This window comes from Alligator mississippiensis, chromosome 5, assembly GCF_030867095.1.
Source record: "Alligator mississippiensis isolate rAllMis1 chromosome 5, rAllMis1, whole genome shotgun sequence".
Taxonomy (NCBI): domain Eukaryota; kingdom Metazoa; phylum Chordata; order Crocodylia; family Alligatoridae; genus Alligator; species Alligator mississippiensis.
This window is the reverse complement of record NC_081828.1, coordinates 139,642,136-139,656,158: the sequence shown is the minus strand read 5'-3', so window position 1 is coordinate 139,656,158 and position 14,023 is coordinate 139,642,136. Positions and strand designations below refer to the sequence as shown.

Below are 14,023 nucleotides of genomic sequence, written 5' to 3'. Positions count from 1 at the left end.
TGTGACAGTACCACTCCCTTCCTTGTATCTCTCCACTCACCCTCTTTTTCACCACATAAAGTTCATGCTACTTATCCTCACTTCCAGAATGTTTCATACCTGCCTTCCACTGCCTTGTCTGCTCTCCTTCCTCACCATCCCCTGCCCCTTTCACTCTTCTGATAATGCCAGTCTCGACTACCTGTTTGTCAGCTTGTACCACAGCCATCTCTGCATCTTCTACAGCACAACTTTATAAAGAGAGGCCCCTCTTCTCTCCCAGCTCCAGAGCTCCTCATTACCTTCCTCTGTTACAAAACCTACCAGGAATCATACAACAATTGATGGGTTGTATTTCAGTTGGGAAAGAGGGTTTTTTTTTCTTTTAATGAAATTAAGACTCAAACTAATAAAATACTTGGAAACACCTCTGTGTTGTGTAACAGCTTGCTCAAATGCAGATGCATGTTTGTTTCTCCTAGTTTTGGAGACACCTCTGGGTACCATGGCATGGTTGAGGATATCACTGACATCCACAGTAAATTTTACCTTGTAGACATAGCCTTAACTACCCTTGTGCTACCTCTTCTACTTTTGTTTGCCATACTTGGTTTTATATTTTGTAGGGCTTTCAATTAATTGCAGTTAGCACATGCAATTAACACATTAATTGGTTCTCGCATTAATTTTTTAACACGTTAATAGTGCATATGATTTTGGAGCCCGTGCCTGGGCTCCACTGCAACCTCTGGATCACCCAGCAGGGCAGCAGTGGCAGCACAGAGGACTGGAGGGCAGCCCAGGCATGGGCTCTGGGTGGCTGCAGCAGAACATCGGATGGGGGAGCGTGGTGCCAACAGAGACAAAGACACACAGAAGCAGTCGCAGCCTGAGTACTTCATGTACAGCAGCACCACGCCAGTAAGTCTGTGGAGGGAGGGGGGGGGGCAGATTGAGGCCCCCACAGTGAGGGAGAGGGGCAAGGGCAGAGGTGAATGGGGCCCAGGGCTGGTGTGCGTTGTGGGATGGAGCCAGGGGCAGCTCATCCATGGGTGTGTGAGGAGCAGCTCCCTACCACTGAGCATACTCCTGGGGGAGGCATGGGTGACACATGCCCCTTGGATCTGTGCATGGGGCAGAGGCATGCAGCTTGATGCAGCCTGGGGCCCTGTGCCTTGCTGCCTTTGCTCCGGGAGCTCTGCACCGGCCATGCTGCATCCCCCTGCCCACCCAGAGCATGGCATCACACAGCTTCCAGGGTAAAGGTAGCAGGACGCAGAGCCCCAGCCCACAGCAGGCTGCCTGCCTCTGCCCCATGCACAAATCCAGGTGACACATGCCTCTCATGCCTCCCCTGGGGGTGAGCAGAGCTGCAGGGAGCCATACAGTGCCCAACATTCAACCATAATTTGAGAAGTACTGGTACATTTTTGGATGGTTTTGTTGCAATTTAGCAACTATACATCTCTGTCCACTTAAGCTTTATAGTTTTGCCTGTCAGCAGCTAGGGGTGCAGGTCCCCAAACCCCCCCTGCACCGATCTCCTTAACAGTTGGCAGGCTTTGTGGTCACAGCAGGAGCTAGCAGCCAGGCCTGCAGTAGTTCCCTCCCACCCCCATTCCCCAAGGCAGACACAGTTGCACAAGCAGCCATGTCAGGAGTTTTGCCAGTCAGCAGCTAGAGGTGCAGGGCCCCCAAACCCAGAAGCCCTGCACCTATCTCCTTGACAGCTGGCAGGCTTCGTGGCCTCAGCAGGGGCTAGCAGGCCTGCAGTTTTGACCCTGCTGTGGCTAAACACATATATGTGACACAAGTTTTGCTTTCAAAATTTGGGGTGCAGTTTCTTTGAACTCCCTGCACCTATCTCCTTGAAACTCGGCAGACATCTTGCCCTCAGAAGGGGCTACCATTCCTGCATGTTTCATCAAAATCAAGCCAGAAATGACAAAGTTATAGACTGTTTTGTCCTTCCTCATTATATCCTATGGGCGAAATGTTGAAACAGTTTCGCCATTTCAACCCTGTTCCAAGAGAACAAAATGGAACAGCTGTTTTGAATCAAAACACTGTTCCATTGAAATGTCAAAACAGTGGTTGAAATGAAACGCTGCCGTTTCGCACAGTCCTACTGCCCAGAGCCATGCTGCGACTGCCAGCCAGGCTCTGCACAGCAGAATCACCACTGCTGCAACCCTGGCAGGCCCCCAGAACCCCAGATAAGGCTGTTGGGGCCAGCACAGTACTAGCCCCAGCCTCTCCTACTGCCCTCAGGGTAACTTGCTGTGCATCAAAGCACCCATGCCACGTGTGGATAAAGCCTGTGAGTTAACTTGAATCCGGAGGGGACCTGGGACAGAAGTTCAATAAGTCAGTTTGGGAGGGGAGGCAGAAGCCCCCCTCCCAACATGTCCCAGGATCCCACCCGACGAGCCCCCATGCTCACCGCAGGGACTGGGACGAGCAGCAATTGTGAGAACATGCCGACTCAGGCTCAGCAGTTCCACAGCTGCCTGAGCCTGTGGATCGGCGAGCCCCAGGGGCAGGGCCTAAAAGCAGCACGGGCTGCTCAAAAAGCAGCTGGGGAAACACCCAGCTGGCCGGAGGGAGAGGAGGACGCTGCCAATGAGAGATGTGTGGTGAAGCCAAGCGGGGAGAAGCAGGACGCCGGCCAAGAGAGGCAGAGCGCTGGTGGGGAGAGACAGGATGCCAGTGGGGAGAGACAGCCAGCAGAGCCAGGTAGGAGCAGCAGAGCTGGGCACAGGTCAAGAAGCCCCAGCGCCCACCAGGGAAACCCAGTGGGGAGAACCACAGTTCTGGGCTTGGGGAGCTGAAGTTGGCCAGAGGGACACAGCAGGGAGGTGGAGGTCATCCCCACAATCACGAGCAAAGACCAGGCTGAGCTGGAGCATTCAGGTACCCCAGTGGGGAAGGGCAGCAAGCAGTGGCAAAACTCAGTGGGAGGCTGGGTGAAGAGGGAGGAGCAGGCAGCGATGGGCCAGAGCACTGCAGGGAAGAGGCGATCCCCACCACATGGTTGAAGCAGGAGTGATTAACTCCTAGCCTGCTGGTCCCGGGGAAAAGTAACCGGAGGGACAGATGAAGATTCATTCTCCCATCCCAGGGAGGCAGAAGGGGTCCTGGGGAGCCAAAGTCCCCTTATACTTCATTGGCAGATGCTGAACGTCTTTGCCTTGAGCGAAGAATCTTCTAAGTTATCATTGCCCCAGGTGGGGGCATGTTTAGATATCTGCGGGTTGGTCTCAAGACAAGAGTTCATTCAGGAGTGATTGACAGCCAAACATACCTGACCCCACTCGGGACGGGCCTCGTGGGTGAGAAGAGATCATCCCGGGGAAGATTACAGGGAGCAGAGCCCTCCCAGGCCATGGATGTGGTAAGGGTCGGGTAAAGGGGAGTGTCCCAGGGGAGCCGGGGTGGCAGGAGGCCCCCAGGCCAAAAGAGAGCCCCACTTACCTCTCACAGAGCCCGAAGAGCCAGAGGAGAGGCACGTGGCAAAACCACCAGTGAGGGTGATTAGCCGTGCGTATATCCAGCTGTGGCCAAGCAGCGTGGGTGGGAGACGCCACCCGGGAGAGAGAAAAAGCGGCCCTGATGATGCGGTGGGGCAGCTGACAAGTGGAGGCTTGAGGGAAGAGCCCTCACACGGAGGGGATCAGCCACTGTGCCCGGCAGAGTGGAAAGCCAGGGGCAGGCCAGGAGAGGCTCCGATGGAGTCGGCAGCGACGCCGACAGCAGAGCCGGTGGGGAAGCCGGCTGTAACACCAGCAGTGGAGCCAGCGGGAAAGCTGGCAGCGACGTCAGCCACAGAGGCGACAGTAAAGGTGGGAGCAACGCCGACAGGGGATCTAGCTGCTGCACCTGCAGCAGAGCCAGTGGCAGCACCCACGGAGGAACTGGAGGCAGGAGCCGAGAGAGCGAGCCTGCACGGGAGCCTCGGAGAAGAGGTAACAAAGGGGCGTGTCCAACGGGGCCTCATCGGGCCGCACCGGAGGGCAGCCGAAGACCTGAAGTGGGGTCGGACAGTGGACCTTCGTGGCCCACAGCAGCCTTAGGAAGAGGTGGGGACTTAACACCCCAGTGGGGTGAGCCGCCAGGGCTGTGGAACCCAAGCCCAGGGCAATCCACGTGGCCCAGAGGCCCGAGGCACCCTTTTGGGCCTCCTGGCCCAGTAGTTTAGGGGCCTTAGTTATCTCAGTGGTGGGATTGGCACGTCACATCACAGGGTGATTAGTATAGGGCGATAGGGAGTCTTATTGGCAGGACCAGGTTGGAGGACCTCGTGGACCATACACCAGGCCTGAAGACTCAGGCATGCAGCTAGCAAGCCGTGGGCAGAGGTTGGGGAAGAGCTGAGGATACCAAAGGGGTCCGAAGAGTGGCAGCCCCAGGTGGCGAGTGGACGGGGTGTAGGGGAGGTCGGAGCCCTGGAAGTGCCCACGGAGAGGCGTGACGACCCTGGAGGCTGCCCCAAGGGGGAACCCCTCCACTGAAGCAACACCCCAAGTCATGGCTGCCGAGTTAAGAGTTACCCTGACGTCAGCAGGGGTAGCCTGTGGGGTCCACCCGCGAGCCCAGGACAGACACGATCCATAGTCCAGGCTAAGGCCACACGGGAGCACTTAATCGAACGGAGGCGGGTACAGGGAGGTTTGCGGCCCCACAAAGAAAGACCAGGGCCATGACCTCTCTGGGACCACCGACAGGGAGCTGCCTCCCCATCTATCAACATCGAAGTCATGGCAGGCAAGTAGAGGCAGCGCTCAGAACCATCTAGGTGGCCCCAAGTTGTGGTCTCACCCTGACGTCGCTTGGGAGGAAGGCGCCAACCAAAAAGGGGCCGAAGCCTTACAACGCCTACCAGCAACAGTCAGTTTAACCAAAATCAGTCAAATCTGATACTACATCCGTCCAGGTTTATCTTAAACCACTTTTGGCTATTTTCAAAGCTGTTTCTGTGCACTGAACTTCTGTTGTGGTACAGATTTGAACCAGTTTCTGATCACTTTTACCATTTTTTTTGTGTAATTACTATCCCTAGCCCAAATTACCAGCTCATTGTGTAGGTAGAATTTTTTTTTTTCTTTTTAAGATGAATATTAGGCAAGTCCTACTAAACATTTTCCCCAGAATTTCTGCAGTACTCCAGGGTGTACTTAGCTGATGAAACAAGAGCTTTCCAGATAATTTTCCCTGGGTGAACTGTCAAAAAGAAGGCAGTTAAACCAGAAAATGTACTTGGTATATCATCAAACCTGAGTTCCTGCAGTATGAGTCCCTAGAGAAAAATGACAAAAGCCCAGATAATTTCTTTATATCACACTCCATCAACTGTGAGGGTTCCTTATTACTCTGGCAGGAAGAAGAACTTGTGATCAGAGGCATGGGAAGGAATTAATACAGCTAAAAAAAGAAAGTATCAGCACCCTGATTGAGACCAAACACACCTCAGTAGCTGTTACCCAGCCCTCAGCTGCAGAATTTACTGGAATTAGCTAAAATCAAGTTAATTGGAAACCAGCAACAGCTAAGTGAAGACTGAGCCCCACCCTGACAGCTGCTGTTGCTGGCAGTGAACACAGCATTGAAGACTGGCCTTGTTCACTGTGTCAGGAAAAGGGGAAGTTATTTTTGGTAGTTTGGAAGACTTTAAAAGACATACTTGCATTGCTGTATTTGGAGGGTTTTTGTAGCAAACTGATGATAAGAGTTCCTTTTAAAAGAGTGTGCATCTTTCTTGAGCCACTTTGAAGGGAATGAAGTTTTACACTAAGCCTTTTATGTGGTAAGTAGTATCACCAAGGAAAGCAAAATATGTTTTTCTGACTGTGACAATATTTGTATTTATATATTTGTTTTGATCTTAAACTTTTACTTTTAAATGTTGGTGATATATCAGTTTTTTCCCTAAAATATTTTCTATTATTTGATAATGTGTATAAAAATAAGCTGAAGATATATCTGTATATATGAATTGATATACAAATTAGATATACTCCTGCTCTCTCCTGATAAACACACACACACTTGATGTCTATATACGTATTTAAGTTTAACTTTTTAACTCAGAATTTCCCAAGTTTGCATTGCTAGTTTTTAGATTATTTCAAAATTCTTGTATTATTATATACCATTTAAATTACTGATATATATGTTCTCCTTTAACCCCAGCATAACATTTATTTTTATCTAGTAAAAATATGTTGACACAATCAAAATATCCTTTAAATTTTTTTTTTCCTTCCACAAATAAATACTGAAATGCAGTATGTGTATATATATCACTATTTATACCGATACTAGAACGCAAAGTTCACCAGCAACCCTTAAAATGTATTAAGGTGTAATGATGTTATATATAGACATAGACTACATGACGATCAGATACGTCAGTTGATACAGGACAGTATGAGGTTGTAATTAAGATTTGCATTAATTTGTGAGTTTGAAGCTGGGGTATATATAATGGGGGGACTACAGCTTGAATTTTATAGAGCTTTGCAGTGTGTTGCTGATGACATGACGGCAGCAATGAATGCTGGAGGCCTTTTCTTTAATTTGGTATTTCAGTGTTTTACGGGATAGGTGAATTGGCGATGTCTTCATGTCAACCTTACCTGTCATTTTTTGTCTGTGGTAACTATTATATATAGATCTATATACACATGCGCAGAACTTTCATTATTAAAAGGTGATGATTTGCAAATGAGGGTGTTATATCCTTTGAAAGTCAAAAATACCCCTAGGTATAGTTTTATCATGGTAGTTTTTAATTTATATTTTCACTTTAAGATAAGGAGGCATGCTGAGGTAATTTATATTTGAGAAATTATTCTACTAAAATAGATCCTGTTGACCCCCAAAATATAGTCCAAGCAACCAAGGTGATCTAGTATCTGGTTATAAGAAAACTTTAATAAAACTCTTAATCTGAAAATATCACAGGGGATTACACAACCGTACAATACCAGCGATTTAAAACAAAAATTGTGTTACTACAATTGCAACCAATCAAATGTTCTTAGAACTGGAAAAGAGATGGTTACAAATGATAATATAATTAAAAAATGAAAGATTTAATGAAACTAAAGTTAGAAACTTGGAAAAATTTCAAATAAAAATGTTTAAGAATCTGGAAAAAACACAGAAATGGTTATAAAACTAAAAGGAGAAAAAAATCCTGAAGAAGTGTCTCTTAATATCCCAAATATACTAAGTTTTAAGGGTTTAAAATTACTAACATGTGGTCACCTGTTAGGGAAACCTGCTTTATCCAAGTTTCAGAAACAGAGTCCTGAAAGCAAGGGTATCTAACATCCGCACATGGGTTCCTCTGCCCAAACAAGGTTTTGGTGCAAAGGGAACACCATCCGAAGACAGAAGCTCCTTTTTTATTAGCCAACTGAAGAAGCTAACATGCTTAGTGCTAATATAGAAAGTGAATCTTTTATTTTCTGTTCTATTGTTTTGCAGTTAAACTAGATACAGCTGGGTCAGACTGAACTCACATCCTTTCACTTCCCTGTTCTTGTCTCATAGCTCATCTTTTACCCTGGTCCTACACACCTCTCACCTGTGATGTTCCTTAAATTCCTTACATTTACCCATTCCTTAAATTTTATTTCCCTTAGCCTAACTGTTTGAGGTTTGCTTGTCTTGTCTTATCTTAATCTATTACTAAAAAGCAGCCTGAAGTTTACTACGCATAAACCCATCTAACAGAAGGATTTTTTTAAAACTTACTTGATAAATTCGTGTTTTAGCCTGATGATTATAAAGGCAGAGATCTCTCAGTATATCAGAGCTGCAGTAAAATGTGATAGTTTGTTTGTAAAGGAATAGATTCAGGCCTGAAGTACATGCCCAAGTAGACAAGTAAGATCTTCTGTAGGCTTCAATCAGGGCTTCCCAGACCTAGATTCTGGGAATATTGAGGTCATGGATGTTATGTGCATACTTGCGCTCCATTTTCTACAAGCACGGTTAACTCTGGAAGAGGGGAATCATAGAATCATAGAAAATGAGGGTTGGAAGGGACCACAGGAGATCATCTAGTCCAACCCCCTGCTCAAAGCAAGACCAGCACCAACTAAGTAGGACCATCCCCAACTAGATCATCCCACCCAAGACTTTGTCTACCCAGGTCTTAAAAACCTCCAAGGATTCCACAACCTCTCTGGGTAACCTCTTCCAGTGTTTAACTACCCTCCCAGTGAGAGAGTTTTTTCCTAATATCCAACCTAAACTTCCCTTGTTGCAACTTGAGACCACTGCTCCTTGTTTTGTCATCTGCCACCACTGAGGATGTATACAGAAGTTGCTTGTTCTGCCATTTAAAGTGTTTTATTGCCATGACTTAACAGAAGTGTATGACTTAATAGTACTTTAAAAATGGGTAGTGTTTTAAATTAACCCTTGTTAAATGAGGTATTAAATTTGAATTTTACAGAACTTGTACAGCATTTTAATACTGGTCACATTTCTGATCAGTGGAGAAGTCCCAGGAGAATATGGAGTGACCCTGGCCTCCCAGCGTGGAAAGTGCACAGAGGCTCAGAGGCCCCCTCCACCAAACACTACACTTCTGTCATGTTTAAGACTGCTGTAACTTTATAGTGCTATTAAAAAGTGCTTTAAAATGCAGTGCTGTAAACATGCACAGAGTCAAGTTGATATACAGGGAAATAATTTACTGGAGACAGTGACTGGCCAATAAACAGAAGAGCCCCAGTTTGAAGTACAGCTTGCTGTAACTTATTGTGACATAGGTCAGCATGAAATCTAGTACTAGTAAAAATATTTATATTCTGGTTGCTGTCCAAATGAACTCAGCATGGGAAGGAGTACTGGCTACATTGTATCTTCCTCCTTTCCTGCAATCTGACAGAAGCTGTTTCTTGGGTGTATTTCAAAGCATGGGCTCTGCAAGGGAATCATGGAGGGGGTCCGATTTAAGAAAATGGACCCACGCCAGTGCAGACTTTAAATAATTTTAATGGAAATGCATGGTTTGCATGGGGGGCAGGAGACATCATTTCCTTTACTTGTCCTCCTAGCCTCCCCTACCAAGAGGCTTCTAGCACTCTTATCTCCCCTGCCAACATTGACTACCCTGCTCTTCCACTATCTTCTTATTAAGGAAAGCAGTTTCCATTACTCTCACTCCCAAAACATAGGCAGACAGCAGGCAAAATATGCCACATGTGTCTACATGTTTGCATATCCTTAAGAGCAAACTAAGTGTGGGAAAAAAATTTGAGTTGAAAAGGAAGCAAATTGTTCCAATGAAACATTTTGACCCCAAATTTAAAAATGTTGTGTTGTTTTTAGGCCACTTAACTCTTTCTGAAACATTTTCTTTCCTTTCCCCTCTCCTAAATTTAGGCTAGTTTTTAAGCAAAAACTTTTGTTTTGAAATGAGAAGTCAAATATTATTTTGAAGAGGTCAAAATGAAACGTGCCATTTTCCAATTTCCCTCTGTTACGTGCCAAATTCTACCCAAATTTAACCTCAGTGTCATCACAAACAATAAGTATATTGTTTGTCAAAACAAATTCACTGATTTCTAATCCCCATAGATCTCTTTGCATTAAGCAAAGTTACCTAAAACAGTGCTTTCTGCAATGCCTGTGTGAATAGGGAATTATTCAATTCAGATTCAGCCGACTCAGAGGACAGTGCTTCAATTCAGAGATTCGGATCACTGTCCTGAATCAATTCAGCTGAATTGGCTTTGGAAGATTCGGTGCTGATTTGGACAGATTCGGTGATTTGGATCAGCCGGGAAGAGGCAGGCACAGCCAGGTGGCTGTAGGTTCTCCCATGGCTCCTCTAGCTGTGCCTGCCTCTGCTCCAGTGGGGGGAGCCACAGGGGCTATGCCCTGCTGCTGCTTGCCCAGCCAGCCAGCATGGGGGGGGCAGGGTGTGGCACGTGATGCAGGCGTGGCTTGCTCTGGGCAGCAGCAGGGCATAGCCCCCACTCCCAACGCTGCCATGCTTGCATCAGCACTAGGAGTGGAGGCTCTGCCTTGCCACCACTTGCCAGCAGGCATGTGAGCTGGGACTCTGCCCTGCTGCCACTTGCCCCCTTCTGCATGGAGGGAGCCATGCCCCACCCCACCCTGGCTGGGCAGCTTGTCCCAGTCCCAGCCCCAATCCCAACCCAACCCCAGCAGACTTACCTGTTGGAGGCAGCTGTGTCAGCTGTCTGTTTAGTTTATGGCTGAATCTCCGAAGCAGCCGAATCTTTTCCAAAGCTTTTCCAAATCGATTTGGATGCCTCAAATTGATTTGGAGCTTTTAATTGCTCTCCTGATTCAATTCAGATTCAGAGATTTGGTCCCTGAATCAGGCCAAATCTCCTCCGAATCATATCAGCTACCAAAGCTTCTCACGGCCCTACTTTCTGCACTCCCCACTTCAATCCCTCTCCGAAGAATACTTTTTTTTTGCTGGTATGTGGCTGCTGGGCTCATGGCATGCTGATGATCATGGAGGCAATACTACCCATGGGTAAAAGGGCTGCCAGAAAAGTGGCAAAAAAGAGCCAACTGCTGTAGACTGTGAAGCTGCTTCTTCCCTAAAGATCACCCCCAGAGATTCCAGCTGAGTCTGGAAGATGGCATCATCCTTGGTTCATGACCCTTTTGATCTATTTGAGTGAGGAGACAGTTTGAAGCTAATCCTTGAGGAGCAGCTTGTGATGTCTTTTGCTCCTCCTGAGGGTGGAAAGAAGTGTCACCTTTGTGCTGTCATAAAAAAATAATAATAATGACAGTGCAAAGTGAAAGTAAACAGATGTCCATGACTTCTGTCTTAGCACAAACACTCAAATCTGTAGCCATAACAGAAGGTAGTGATCAACTTAGCTGCTTTGTTGAGGGTGTTTGTTGAGAGAGGGCAAGCAGCCTGAAGCTGCCTGTGTTCTCCAGCTGCCCGGGGCAGGGGTCTGCAGCCCTGAGGAGCCTAGTTGTGCATAGTCTGGGAAATCCACAGCAGGATCAGGCCCCTCAACCCTTGGGAGTGCCTGCCCCATTTTCCCTGCTTATCCAGATCCATCCCAGGGATCTCTAGGGATGCATATTGGGAAGTGGAGAAAGTCAGGGTTTCCCCACTTGCCCAAGTGCATCCATGGGGTCTCCAGGGTGTATCCGAGTAAGCAGAGAAATTTGGAGCTTCACCCTGACGTGGGGCATGTGTCAGTAAGTGAGGAGTCCCTGTTTGCAGACATGTGCCTCTATTGGAGTACAGTGGTGATAGGCATGCCAGAGGGATCCCTCTGCAAGGGATTTCCCCAGCAGTGTCTGCAAGCACTCCGCATTTGCAGACTGTGCTAGTAGCAGCATGGGGCACAGGCTGCAAACATGGATGGGGACCCCCTCTTGGGGTTCCCCCCTCCGCACTTGCAGATGCATCCCAGGGAAATCCCTTGCAGGGGATACCCCTGCTCCCCAACATGGGGGAGGGGGGCATCCTCAAGCCAGGGGCTTCCAGTACCCCAAGTTGTGGCACGGCACCTGGAGATGTGTTGTGGCACTGCTGATCACACTTTACAGAAGACATCTGTTTCCAGCCTCTGTATCTCTCACATGAGCATTTATGGGAAGGGCACAATTTGGCTCTTTGAGTGTCGATTTTCTGATATGATAAAAGAGAAGCCCTGTATTTTCTAGCAAAATCCTGCTAACAATTATGCCCCCCTTTCCTTGTGAATCTCTGTTTCCTCTGCTTCCATTTGTGGATCATCAACAACCAGGTGGCATAGTGATGTTGCAGAGCAGGGTGGCCAACCTGCAGCACAGGTGCCACAAGTAGCATGTACAGCCCCTGAATATGGCACCTGGCAGATTGGGGACAAGACAGGCAATGCAGTGGCAGATATGGCAGGAAGCAAAAAGCAGAGCAGAGATTAGGCAGGAAGCATGGGGCAGGGAGAAGAATGCAGAGCAACAGATTAGGCAGGGGAAGGGAAGCAGAGTGGCACTTGAGGAGAGTGCAGAGCTAGTATGCGGCAAGCCTGCCAAAAAGCTTGGCTCTTGCTGTTGTAGGGGACAGTGTGGTGTTCTCCGAGGTTACTTCTGCACATCAAGCGACTCCTAGGAGGAGCTGCTCATGCCTCTGTCTTGTGAAGCCTGCTGTTTTAAGTTCATATCAAACATCTGTGCCATGAGGTTTTCTATGGAATCTTAAAATAGGCTTTAGCTAATTTCCTTTCCAAAGACACATGAATAATGGTTGGCATAGTCTCATTAATTAAACTCACACATCTGTCAGAGTATCCTTTTGAGATTAAGAATTACACTATGCTTCAGCAAGATGTCATGCACAGCTTCAAGCTACATGGGGTACATACAGATGTTACACTTAGATCCACCTAATTAGTGTTAGGTCAGTCTAAGTGCTGACCTGTACAGACATTTGGGGAGGTTAGATTGGGCAAAAAATGGCTGGCTGAATCTAAGTTCACATGAGAAGGTCTAAGTTAGATCAGGAATGGGTTAGTCAGATCTAACGAACATTTGAATGCGTTTGGAGCACAGTCCCAGGTCTGGAAAAGCCTGAACATTTGCCCCAGCCCCGAGGCAGCTCTTTTCCTACCTGCCCCCATACCCTGACTAGGCCATTTTAGTGCACCCCCCTTATTCCTGGATTGACTCCCCCCCCCCCAATCCTGGCAACTCCCTCCTCTGAAGTCCCACTAGCTCCCTGCCCTGATCCCACCAACCTCTCCTCTTACCCTGACTTACTTAGATTGGTTCCTAGCATAGCTTCCAGCACTGTTGAATATTTTTTGCACAAAAGTGGGACCCAATCTATAATCACATAGCTTAAAGCAAGCTATGTGATTGTAGATCAGGTCCCATAAATGTGTGCACATACTCACGTAAAGTGGATTCATGCACAATCCAGTGGTTATGAATATAGGATCCTAAAGCAAGAAGAATACCCTGTGAAGTAAGTATCATGATTAGCAGCGATAAATAAAATTTAGTCTAATGAAACCTACTGTGAATGTCAAATATGATTTGCAAATAGTAAATTTGACCTGCTTCATATCCCTAAAGCCGTCTTTATTTTATTTTGTTTTATTTTATTTTATTTTATTTTATTTTCCCAATGGGCTGGTACATGCACATTCTGTGAAAGTTTGTACTTTGTGTCAAACAATGAAGGGGAAAAAAAACCCGCAGTATCCTTATAGGCTCGGCAGTGCTGTGTTGGCTAGCACTATGGAAGAAAGAGACTTGGGGGTCATCATTGACCACAAGATGAACATGAGCCTGCAATGCGATGCTGCGGCTAGTAAAGTGACCAAAACGCTTGCTTGCATCCATAGATGCTTCTCAAGCAAATCCCGGGACGTCATTCTCCCCCTGTACTTGGCCTTAGTGAGGCCGCAGCTGGAGTACTGCGTCCAGTTTTGGGCTCCACAATTCAAAAAGGATGTGGAGAAGCTTGAGAGAGTCCAGAGAAGAGCCACGCGCATGATCAGAGGTCAGGGAAGCAGACCCTACGATGACAGGCTGAGAGCCCTGGGGCTCTTTAGCCTGGAAAAGCGCAGGCTCAGGGGTGATCTGATGGCCACCTACAAGTTTATCAGGGGTGACCACCAGTATCTGGGGGAACGTTTGTTCACCAGAGCGCCCCAAGGGATGACGAGGTTGAATGTCCACAAACTACTACAAGACCGTTTCAGGCTGGACATAAGGAAGAATTTCTTTACTGTCCGAGCCCCCAAGGTCTGGAACAGCCTGCCACCGGAGGTTGTTCAAGCGCCTTCATTGAACACCTTCAAGATGAAACTGGATGCTCATCTTGCTGGGTTCCTATAACCCCAGCTGACTTCCTGCCCTTTGGGCAGGGGGCTGGACTCGATGATCTTCCGAGGTCCCTTCCAGCCCTAATGTCTATGAAATCTATGAAATCTATTAAATGAAACATCCACCTTTCAAAAAATGAACATTTCATTCATTACCTTTTTGATCTAAACATAATTTATACAGGACTGAATTTGTTTTTAGCTCT

The 14,023-nt window shown here is 47.3% G+C and overlaps 1 protein-coding gene across 1 annotated transcript in view; it reads left to right on the top strand.

Annotated features, from left to right (window-relative positions):
- Positions 1 to 5,527: 5,527 nt before the first annotated feature.
- The window catches only part of COL6A6 (collagen type VI alpha 6 chain), an 84,277-nt gene continuing 75,781 nt past the window's right edge, over positions 5,528 to 14,023 (top strand). The window contains exon 1 of the mRNA XM_059729355.1: positions 5,528 to 5,782. The gene's annotated coding sequence lies outside the window, so the exon portion shown is untranslated. The remainder of the gene's footprint in view (positions 5,783 to 14,023) is intronic.